The following is a 12,717-nucleotide window of genomic DNA, read 5'->3' as shown; positions in this document are numbered from 1 at the left end:
TTACATAATGACTCGTTTTATGAGTACACGCTTTGCTAACATCAATAGCAAGCAATTTTCTAGAATTTGTTGCCATTTGCATAACAGTTTTCTTTATGAAACGAGAATCCATGCTATACATTAAACTGCACACATCTTTGTACAAAAAGTGGAAGAGAGAGTCATTTGACTGATATTTAGTTAAAAATTCCTCAGGGTCAATTGATAATGATGTGAGAAATTCAAGTCTTGTATAGAGGAATTTATTTACTAAGTGATGTTTAATTTTTTCAACGTTTCTACTTTCAGGTGGTCTTTTACGCACTTCAGCAACATACGAGGGTTATTCAGAAACTAAGATTAGCCAGCTGGGGGTGGCCGAGCAGTTATAGGCGCTACAGTCTGGAACCGTGCGACCGCTAAGGTTAGTTAGGTTTAAGTAGTTCTAAGTTCTAGGGGACTGATGACCTCAGAAGTTAAGTCACATAATGCTCAGAGCCATTTTGAAACTGAGATTACAAGGCATGTAGCTTTAGCATGGAATGTCCGTGGGCTACAACTGCCGTGTAGTGGGAAGCCAGCGGAAGGAACGACCATTCTCAACAACCAGTAGCACGACGATTAGTGTTGTGGTGACTGTTACAAATGAGTGATATTCCGGCTCCCGTAAAAGTGCGAAGGCGCGCTGTAATTTGCCACCTAAAAGCTAAGGGCATGACCGCCGCTCCGATTCATCGCGAAATTGTTTCCGTTTATGGAGAGGACTTAATGTCAAGGCAACATGTGACGAAAAAGGATACAGAATTTCAATTTTGGATTGACGGAAATTCACGATGAAGACAGAAACGGTAGGCCATCTGTTATGACTGATGATGCGGTACAGAAATTTGAAGAACGTCTTCGCTCTGATCGCCGTTCGACAACTGACGACCTGTATGCAGTTTGTCCAAACATTTCAAGAACTGTTTTATCATAAAATCGTAACTAATCGACTAAATTATGGCAAGTTGTGTGCGCGATGGGTGCCCGAGATGTTTACCGATGCACACAAAATGAACAGAGTCAGTGCCGCTCTCTAATTTCTTGACCGTTTTGAGACTGATGCTGATGATGAGAGTCAGTCACCTTCATGACAGCACGCGTCTGCACACCGCTCATACAACTCCATAGTGACAGAAGACGGAACTTGGGCTTATCACCATAGTCCATAGAGCAAACGACAATAAATGCAGTGGCATCATACTTATTCTCCTTCAGCCAAAAAATTCCAAACTCAGGAACAGCGAGGAAAATAGTGGTGTCAGTGTTTGGAGACAGAAAAGGGGTTCTACTTGTCGATTTTTTTGAAAAGAGGTAAAACAATAAATGCTGCGGTATATTGTGACATCATGAAGATAAGCCGAGCGGTCTCAGGCGCTGCAGTCATGGACTGTGCAGCTGATCCTGGCGGAGGTTCGAGTCCTCCCTCGGGCATGGGTGTGTGTGTTTGTCCTTAGGTTAATTTGGGTTAAGTAGTGTGTAAGCTTAGGGACTGGTGACCTTAGCAGTTAAGTCTCATAAGATTTCACATTCATTTGAACATTTTGAAGAAACTTCACAGGATGCTAATGACGAGAGTCAGTCTCCTTCATGACAACACGCGTCTGCACACCGCTCATACAACACAAGAGTTGTTCACTTCGATTGGTTGGGATGTTTTAAGCCATCCCTCTCACAGTCCTGATCTCGCACCTAGTGACTGTCATCTGTTCACCTGTCTTCCTTCGTGGAAAACACTTTTCTGACGACGACGAGGTGAAAATTGCAGTAAAGAACTGGTTGGCAGGAACGTGTATGACACAGAAACTAAAAAACTCCTCCCATGAATTGCCAAATGTATTGAGGTAAGTGGTGACTATGTGGAAACATAATGCAAGACCTATATTGCAACGTTTGTAAATTTTATTACAATAAATGCAGTTTTTGTACCCCAAAAAATTCTTGCAACCTTACATTCCTGATTAGCCTCATACTTCTTTAAGTGCCGAATGAGTTCCAGTGCTCTCTTCATGACTTCAGTATTTCCAGCTGATCCTATAGAACAACGTTTGAGAGGAAACTTGGAAAACCCAGGGATATTCGATAAGATTGCCCTGCTTGAAGTAAAATTCTTCGTAAACTGCCAGATCACCCTAAGAAATCCATGAAAACGCCAGCCACTTTTATCATGAGCAGTTTTCAAGGTGCCATTGATTACATGAAGTGAGCAAGGGCCACAATGAAATATTTGTGGTTGATTATCTTCTTCATTGATTAGAAATGCTTGAAAATCATGCAAGATCTTCAAGTTCACATTTGGCCCATGTACTGAATTTTGTATTATGTTCTTAGAATACAAAGTCAGATCATTCAGAACCTCCAGGAAACTTGATTTTAAATTGGAAATATAAATGTTAAATATCTTATATATACAGACTGATTTTGTTAATCCCAAACGAACCACCAAATTCATATGTCCTTTTCGGACAACTTTGTTTCAACTTCGTCATATGACAGATAAATATTCTGACTTCCCAGGCTTTGTTAGTTAGGAGATTCTGGAAATGAGGGCAAAGTCCTTAAGTAATCATACATGACAACTTACCCTTGTGTAACTGTATTTTTTTGGCAATCATGCTGTCAGAAAACAAAATTTGGAATACGTCTGTTGCGTTTCCAGAACTTCTTACTGGAGAATGAGACATGACTTTATTGACATCCCATATAATTTCAGATGTTACAATAACTAAAAATGTTTCCATGATTTTATTTTGGAACTCTCTTTAACTGAGCTTCTAGAGGTTGTAGCATGAGCAAATGATTGTAATTTGTTACTGCCATTTAAATTCTGTTCAGAAGTAACTTGTGACCATGTTGACATTGTGTTTACTACAACAAACATCAGCTAGTTTTGTTTCATTGGAATCAATGAATGAGCCAATGCTGAGTGTCTCCTTCCTCTTCTATACATTTTTATACATGAAATGTCACTGATACTGATGTCAAGGTCAGATTTGCACAAAATGCTCTTTTTTTTCTTTTATTGTATTTCGATTCCCCCCGAAGGGGGCGGGCTGGCAGCAGCTTATTACGCTGCTCTGCAGCCTACAGACTTTTTAAAACGTAATAAAGAAGATAAGAAACAATAGAAGCAGGCGATAAAATGGTGACTGAAATTGCAAAACGGCGGAAAATTGTGGAAAGTTAAAACATAAAGCAAAGGGGTGGCAAAGCTAATAAAATACACAGGAAGAAGACAGGGAACATAGTAGACAGATAATTAAAAAACATGGCGACAGTCTGGTTACTGTTCACAAGAAATATAAAAATCACACCCAGCGACAGTATGATGTCCGTTCACAACACTTCGGAGAAGACACACAACACTGAACACTCACTGTAAACACTGTACTAAAATGTCAGCACAAAGATAACACACCATAACCGAGGGAAGATGGGGGGGGGCCTGGGCAGATGGGGGGGAGAACAAGGAGGGAGGAGAGGAAAAACGAAAGGGGGGGAACCAAAGGAGTGAGAGGACTCATAAGGGGGGGAGGGGCAGGGCAGATGCGAGAGGGAATGTGAAAAGGCAGAGGAGGGAAATGCAAAAGGACTTGGGGGAGAGAAGGGGAGAGGGTAGGTGGGGAAAAAAAGAGGATGAAAGGGGGGGAGAGGGAGCCCAGGAAAAGGATGGAGGAAAGGAGGGGGGTGAGGATCAGAGTTGATAGGAGGGATAAATGGAGGGAGAGAGGGCATCACCTGGTAGGGGGGACACAACAGTGAAGATGTGGCAGGGGGTGGGGATGGGAGAGGAGAGGAGCAACCAGAGGGTGAGGGGGATCAAGGCGGCAGGAGGTGTAGAGTATGCGGATATGTTCGAGGAACAGGAGCAGATGGGGGAAATGAATGACGTCATAGAGGATCCGTGTGGGGGACGGGAGGCGTATACGGAAGGCGAGGCGGAGTGCATGACGCTCAACGATCTGGAGGGACTTACAGAATTTGGGGGGGGGGGGGGCAGATACCCAGGCGGGACTGGCATAACAGAGGATGGGACGGATTAAGGATTTGTAGGTGTGGAGGATGATAGAGGGGTGCAACCCCCATGTACGGCCAGAGAGGAGGAGTTGGAAGCGGTTGTGGGCTTTGGATTGGATGGATCGGAGATGAGGGATCCAGGTGAGGTGACGATCAATGGTGAGGCCAAGGTAGATGAGGGTGGGGGTGAGGCGGACAGGATGGGTGCAGACATTAAGGGAGAAATCCAAGAGCCAGAAGGAGCAAGTGGTATGACCTACAATGATTGCCTGGGTCTTGGAAGGGTTGATTTTCAGGAGCCACTGGTTACACCATGCAGCAAAAAGGTCAAGGTGATCCTGGAGAAGGCGTTGGGACCGTTGGAGGGAAGGAGCGAGAGCGAGGAATGTGGTGTCATTGGCATATTGCAAGAGGTATACTGGAGGGGGGGTTGGGGCATATCTGCCATGTACAGGAGGTACAAAATGCTCAGCAGATGCCATGTTATAGTCCGCACGTAGTACTAATTTGGTGTGGGAAATATTTTGTCAAGTGAGAAATCGATTTTTCTCCAGTCTTCCTTGACAACTTTAAAAACTACAATAATTTTATATTAATTATTAAAAAGCTCTAAGGAATTGTCTTTCCAAAAAATATGTGCCTTAAAGAGATTTAAATAGGAGTGGGAGTGGACAGAATTAATGAAACAGCTGTTCTAACCGATAATCCTCAAACAATACATGAGATGGCAGCACTCTCATGGGTGGAGCGACGATTTATACGTCATTTCCACTAAGTATGTATATCACATATAGCTCAATGAAGCCACATTTTCTCAATTTCCCCTCATGGTTTGCAAACTGCAGAAGCAGAGGCTTTGCTGATATGGCTTGCACAGATGGACACTTAAGAACCCTACACATAACGAAGCCTTTTAATAGTTGTGGTGAATTTTTATATCTAATTTTGTATTAAATGGACGTCTGGGTACAATATTTTTGGGGGTATCTCTAACTTGCTACCCCATTCTAGAACCACACCTTACTGACACACAAAACAAAATTCATGACCACTCACTCAATTTCTTTACCTTCTCATTATTTTCATGATCACTTGTTCATTTTCATTATTTTTTCATAACTTTCTTGACCTGTAGACACCCTGACAGAATGTGCAATGCACAAGGTGTGATTGGAAAGTTTTAATAATGGCCTTGTAATTGTACAATGGTGGTACTTAAATGCTACTGTGATGCATCTCGTTCAAAATAGTTCCCTTCTGACTAACCATACCGACTCCAACGGCGTTTCCACTTTTGGAAACATCCCTGGGAATTTTTTTCCTGAAGTGTGTTATTTTGCTGGATGTCTTCAATCGAGTCAAACTGCTTCCTTTTCAGAGATAATTTCAGTTTAGGAAACAGGTAGAAGTCCGCAGAGGCCGTATCACGGGAATATGGCGGTTGTTGAAGTACAGGAATTTTGAATTTGGTCAAAAATTCAACGATGCAGAAGAAACGACGAGCCGGAGCATTGTCATGGTGTAGCACCCAATTCCTGTCTTTCCACAATGCAGGCCTTTTCTTCCTCACCTTTTAGCGCAAACGCTGAAGGACTCATTTGTAGTATTGCAGATTAATTATATGTTCTCCAGGGGGTAAATTCATTATGCACAATACCGGTAGAATCGAAAGAATCACCAACATTGTCTTCACCTTCGACCAACTTTGCTGTGTTTTTTTCGGTCTTGGTGAACCTGGAGTCTGCCATTGCGAAGACTGCACTTCGCTTTCAGGATCATATCCACATACCCACGATTCGTCACCTGTAATTACCCTATTTAACAAATCTGGGTCATTTTTAGTCCAATTAATCAGTTCTTGGAACAGTTTCAATCGTTTTTGAGGGGGGAGGACGCCTGGACCGTGGTTCATCTTCGTGTGACTCGCAGCCATTTTTAAATCTATTGAACCAGATAAAAACATTTGGCTGGTTCAAACAATTATCTCCAAAAGCTGTTTTTAATAGTTCATAAGTCTCAGAAGCTGATTTCCTGGTTTTAAAACTAAATTTTACACAAACTCGTTGCTCCGGTTTTACGTCCATTTTCACGCAGACAGAACCCGGCAACAATCCCTAACAGACCTGCACTCAACCAGCTGCCACAACGAACAGAATGAAGGAAACGCAGTTTACTGTCAGAGGGCGTTCAAGGACAAGGCAATGACTCACTCGCCAACCTCAGTGTACCTGACCGCCAAACCAGTAAGCAGTAGTGGATACATTCTTAAAACTTTCCAATCGCACCTTGTAAGATAAATAATAAGGAATACTATGACAAGACCCAGAATCCAAAGGAATTGCAATGTGGGGATAAAGTTCTGTTGTTTGATGAGAGCATACAGTGAGGCAGATCATGTAAGTTAAACATAAAATGGCGAGATCCATACACAATGGTACGAATAAAGGGGCCTAATGTTGTAATATGCCTGAAACGAAATATATATCTCACAGTTCATGCAAACAGACTGAAGGAATTTTTCTAATTCTATATGTTGTCATTATACTACTTCGTCAGTGTTATCCTGCTGCTCATTGGACTTGAGCACACCAGACACAAAACATACACGCAAATAACGAAGTTCCAGTCATCACCTGGACTATATTATGACAATATGGGTCAGTGAAAATTTACAATGTAACATGGACAGTTGTGAGTTATTTTAGTTTAATGGAACTGTGAGAGAAATTTGTGCATACTGAGGTTCTCGTGATGCGAGCTATCGGATATTGTAAACACAGGTTGGAGTTATTCAATGAAAGTGCAATAGAGTATAACAGTGCGGAACTAGCGTTAAAATGGCACATAAAAAATAGAAAAGGCACTGTGCCTGACTGGACAAGTGGCATAGCATGAATCCCAAATAAAGAAACGAAGAAACTTAAATTTCATGGGCGAGGTCAGTAAGATTCTGTTCAGAAGGGAAAAGAAACAGCTACTCCGATTTTCGAAGGAAAAAGTTACAGTAGTTAAAGCAGCCTTGAGTAGTTTTAATTAAACGATAAGCTTCATAGCGAGAAATGAAGAAATTACGAGGGCAGTACAATAAGTAATGCAACACATTTTTTTTTTCTAAAACAGGGGTTGTTTTATTCAGCATTGAAATACACCAGGTTATTCCCCAATCTTTTAGCTACACAACACTATTTTTCAACGTAATCTGCATTCAATGCTACGGCCTTACGCCACCTTGAAATGAGGGCCTGTATGCCTGCACGGTACCATTCCACTGGTCGATGTCGGAGCCAACGTCATACTGCATCAATAACTTCTTCATCATCCGCGTAGTGCGTCCCACGGATTGCGTCCTTCATTGGGCCAAACATATGGAAATCCGACGGTGCGAGATCGGGGCTGTAGGGTGCATGAGGAAGAACAGTCCACTGAAGTTTTGTGAGCTCCTCTCGGGTGCGAAGACTTGTGTGAGGTCTTGCATTGTCATGAAGAAGGAGAAGTTCGTTCTGATTTTTGTGCCTACGAACACGCTGAAGTCGTTTCTTCAATTTCTGAAGAGTAGCACAATACACTTCAGAGTTGATCGTTTGACCATGGGGAAGGACATCGAACAGAATAACCCCTTCAGCGTCCCAGAAGACTGTAACCATGACTTTACCGGCTGAGGGTATAGCTTTAAACATTTTCTTGGTAGGGGAGTGGGTGTGGCGCCACTCCATTGATTGCTGTTTTGTTTCAGGTTCGAAGTGATGAACCCATGTTTCATCGCCTGTAACAATCTTTGACAAGAAATTGTCACCCTCAGCCACATGACGAGCAAGAAATTCCGCACAGATGGTTCTCCTTTGCTCTTTATGGTGTTGGGTTAGACAACGAGGGACCCAGCGGGAACAAACCTTTGAATATCCCAACTGGTGAACAATTGTGACAGCACTACCAACAGAGATGTCAAGTTGAGCACTGAGTTGTTTGATGGTGATCCGTCGATCATCTCGAACGAGTGTGTTCGCACGCTCCGCCATTGCAAGAGTCACAGCTGTGCACGGCCGGCCCGCACACGGGAGATCAGACAGTCTTGCTTGACCTTGCGGCAATGATGACACACGCTTTGCCCAACGACTCACCGTGCTTTTGTCCACTGGCAGATCACCGTAGACATTCTGCAAGCTCCTATGAATATTTGAGATGCCCTGGTTTTCCGCCAAAACAAACTCGATCACTGCCCGTTGTTTGCAATGCACATCCGTTACAGACGCCATTTTAACAGCTCCGTACAGCGCTGCCACCTGTCGGAAGTCAATGAAACTATACGAGACGAAGCGGGCATGTTTGAAAATATTCCACAAGAAATTTCCGGTTTTTTCAACCAAAATTGGCAGAGAAAAAAAATGTGTTGCATTACTTATTGAATTGCCCTCGTATTATGCAGAGAATGAAGGTGGCACATAGTGGAATTTGAGAACAGAACTAACAAACGGTTACAGGGAGTAGTAATTTTGGTCACTGTTAACGAACAGCTAATATAACTGATGGGTGTTTTCAATTATTAAAACGCGAATACGATATGTTAATATCAGCGAGTGTCAACGCTCAGAAAGGTATTGTGGAGAAACACCTGATCAATCCAGTTCAGATTGTAAAGTTTCTAGAGCCAATAAAAGATGACATCAAAGACAAGCAGTTCCCTGTCGACTTTACCGTAGACAGAGGATACCAATAAATCAGAATCACTGATATGGATGCTTTCATTGCTCTAAACATCTTAAGTTATATGTTAAATGTTCCGTTAGTAGAGAACAAAATACTACTATTACCATCAGAAGTGGACAGAACGAGACATTTTCTTACGCATATTGTCCCAGAGAAAGAGCTACTCCTACCGCTAACTGATGACGCGAAAGGTCAGTATGTGAACTTAAATACCAGGAAGTTTACAGTGTAAGATGGTAGATCAGAGCCTCAGAATATGAAAGCAGGTATATCTACTTTCGCTGACGTATGCTCATGAGAAGATGCTGCAACCAGAGTGGGAAGTTCCGAAGGATTGCGTGCAAAAGCTAATAGTGCTAAGCGAAAGTCTGTGGACACCATAATGAATGGCTGTTTGTTGTCACGACAGATGAAGCCATTATCTTCACCCGTGATAACGGAAGTCCCGTAGATATCATGCTCTGAAACACAGGGAAGATAAGATTTTTGGGTAAGTGTTGTGGGTATATGGCCCACATGGTGACAGAGTTTGAACATATACACTGGTGTCCAAAAGTAAACAACAAACTGCTATTTCCCTGTCCTGTATCTGATTCACGATACAATCATACAAACTGTTATACGATGTCATTACGATCGTGTTCTGCACTGCAGATGGCATTCCGATCAACGGACAAACACGCCAGCAATCACGCCAAGGCACCTATCAAGCGGAGTAGTGTTTGCATGGTAGTCCCACATCCACAATCGCTGTGTACACAGTCACAGGCGATAAAGTACGACACAGAGAAGACGCCTACAGACTCTCTGCTGTAGAGGCTCATAAGAAGAATGGAAGCAGGAGAGTCGCAAACTGATGTGACCCAGTGGCTTAATGTGTATTGTTCTGTTGTTTCTCGGATGAGGCGACATTTTATAGAGACCGAAATTGTATCCTGGAGACCAGGACAGGGCCGACCACATGTGACATCAGAAAGAGTTGACCGTTATTTGGCTGTAAGGGTAGGACGGTGTCACGTGCACTGCAACTGGAATCTGACCTCGCAGCATCCACTGGACGTGTTGTGTCGAGGCAAACGTTGTACAGAAGGCTTTAGCAGAGTGGTCTCTATTGTTGGAGACCTGCTGTCTGTTTACCTCTGGCGTGTCTTCACAGAAGGAAACTTCTAGAGTGAAGCGATCAATATTCCACCTGGATGTTCGAACTGTAGGCCAATGTTCTTTTGATAGATGAGTCCCGAGTTCGTGTGGACAGTGATTCTCTATGAATTAACATCGGGTGGTACGTGGAACACGATTTCGGAACCAAAAGATTGTGGAAAGAGACCGATATCGAGGAGCACGGATGGTGTGGGCAGGGATTATGTTGAGTGCTCGAACATCTCTTCATGAAGTTGTGTGGGTGAATCAGCAAGATTTAATTGCTGTCAGGTGCCGTGAGAAGGGCTTGGGACGTCATGCCCAGTTACTGCGAGGTGCTGTGGATCCAAACTTCGTATCGATCAACGATAATGCTTGACCTCATAGAACAGTGGTGGCTGACGTTCTTTTGGAAGCGAAAGATATTGCACCCATGGCATGACTCGCTCGCTCTCCCGATTTGAATCCTACAGAGCATGTAGGGATGCAATAAGGAGACGAGTGCATCACGTCAGCATCCACCAACCACTCTCCAAGACTTGTGAGCAGTTCTGCAGGAAGAATGGGCGTTAAGATTAATCACATCATCCACAAAATATTCCGTCGTTGTCAGGCCTGTATTGGCCCCATATTGAGCACCTTAACTAGTTTTCAGAATGTGTTCAATTCTGATAAGGTGGAAGAAAACGAAGAACATTTTTATCTACTGTTATTCATGTTGCAGTTGATAACGTTCTCATTCTTTACATTGTTTTTACTTTACTATCACCTGTCGGTACTGTTTTGTAGCAAAATAAACGCAACCTTGCAAAACTTCCGTCTGCTGCTTTAATTTTGGATACCAGTGGAATACGAATTAATGTCCCCAGTAGTGTTACTGTGTCGAACATAAGCATGGAAGTTGATTGCTGCATGAAGAATATGGGTGAACCCAAACTAGAACTGCCAAAACAATCTGCAGTTAGGCAGTTAGATGACCTGACAGCTGTAGGACATAAGTTGGATGAACTTCTCGTTAAGTTATTTCTCTTTCTCAAGTTTCATGGCCTCTGGTGTAGTAATTATAGTTCCCTTAACTCATGTATGCTACGAGATGTGGAATCTGAGACTCCCATCTTTAAACCAAGAGTTAAGCTGTAAATCATTTGAAATTTTAGTTTATGTTATATAACATTTATGGTTAAAACTATATACGTGTTTTTTAAATACTCCTTGTTGATTTTATTCATTAAATAAAACTTATAGTATTTTATTTTTGTATCAAGCCAAAATTACATACTATTGTGGAACTTTGTCAATAGTACACAAAACGAACTGTTAGAAAACTGATGTTTACGTTCTGAAAAATTATGGCATGTCTGTAGGAAGCAAAATTTCGCATAAAACTAATTTCCAAGGTTTAAACTTGCATATAAAAACTGAACTCGATAACCAGAAAAAGGAAGGCTGCAAAATTAATATTTAGTACTGAGATCTACATCTTTCTTTCCCACAACTCAGAACACGTTTAATTTTAACTAACACTAAGTATTTTGTTGGAGAAACAGGAAGGTCCTCATCACCACTGTCCTGAAGTTCTTCCTCTGAATGGTCGTCTTGTTTGCTAGCGTAACTGTGATCAGTGGCTTTTGAAAAATCGTTGTTTTCTTCATTGACATCATTCTACATCCACTAACTTAAGTTTTCATGGAAATTAGATTGTGTAAAATTGTCACATTCTTGCTAACATATTTTGTACTGAACTGACGAAAGTAGGTGCGTAGTTCACGAGGTGCGGTCTAGGAGACCCCATCACACGTCAATAACACCTGCCAACAACAATCAGATAAGACGATAACGCAACTGGCAATAATAATTTGTGGGGTTGGTGATTAAAAGAGGGTAGGTGATGTATAAAAACGTGCCACCATAATTGACCTACGAGAGCGACTTGAAAAATTCTGGCACTGTCTGAGAGACCACACCCCATGAGTTAAGCGTTATGTTGTCTATGCAGATACTGTTAATGTTGCTGAGACTATTTTAAATTTGTGTGCAAGGCAGTGGATAATGATTGTTATAGAAAAATACGTGTTAAAAGCACTATCGTAAAGCAGTGCCAAGAGAGGGATATAGTCAGCACATCTAGAGAGAGTGAAGAGAAAATTTTTTACTGATCTGTAGTGCCTGCTAGGCATTTTAGAATTGAAGTTAGAAGTGGTGTTCATCAGAGTGTTAATACAAAAACGGAAAACATTGAAGAATGATAACACTGGAAGAAAGTGTGTAAAACTAGCATGAAGTATTTTCTCTTCCAAGTACTAAAACTGTAATTATGTTATGAAGTATACATCAATGTATCAAGTGTAATTGTAAAGTTGACTGTACAATAATCTTTATACCTATCCTACCAGAAAAGAGAATTGGTGTAATAGTACGAAATACCTCATATCGTAGAATAAAATGTATCTTTATTCCAGGTATAAGAACATGTGACAATGATAGCAAGGGTGAAATATAAAAATGTAAATGTTTCTCTTACAGGAAAAGATTGACGTATATGTATTTCTGTTTTGGGCAGTTGTAAAGCAATTATTTGTGTCTTTTCAACATTATTTTAAAGCAAGTGTGTATGTTTCCCCATTCATGAAATAAAATTTGTGAAAAAAGTTGTATAAAAATTTGTAGTCGCTGAGAACAGTGCCTACAAATTTTTCCCTAAGAGTGGGAGGTGTCGCATACTTCGAAAATGCAACCAGCAGAAGCCAGAAAGAATAAGTTTTTCTAGAAAGTACTCGGATTTCAAAGAAAACGAGACAGGAACATTGGCCGACAATGTTACGTGGACTCACAAGGTGT

This window comes from Schistocerca nitens, chromosome 8 (genome assembly GCF_023898315.1).
Source record: "Schistocerca nitens isolate TAMUIC-IGC-003100 chromosome 8, iqSchNite1.1, whole genome shotgun sequence".
In the NCBI taxonomy this organism is placed as follows: Eukaryota; Metazoa; Arthropoda; class Insecta; order Orthoptera; family Acrididae; genus Schistocerca; species Schistocerca nitens.
This window is presented reverse-complemented; position numbering follows the sequence as displayed.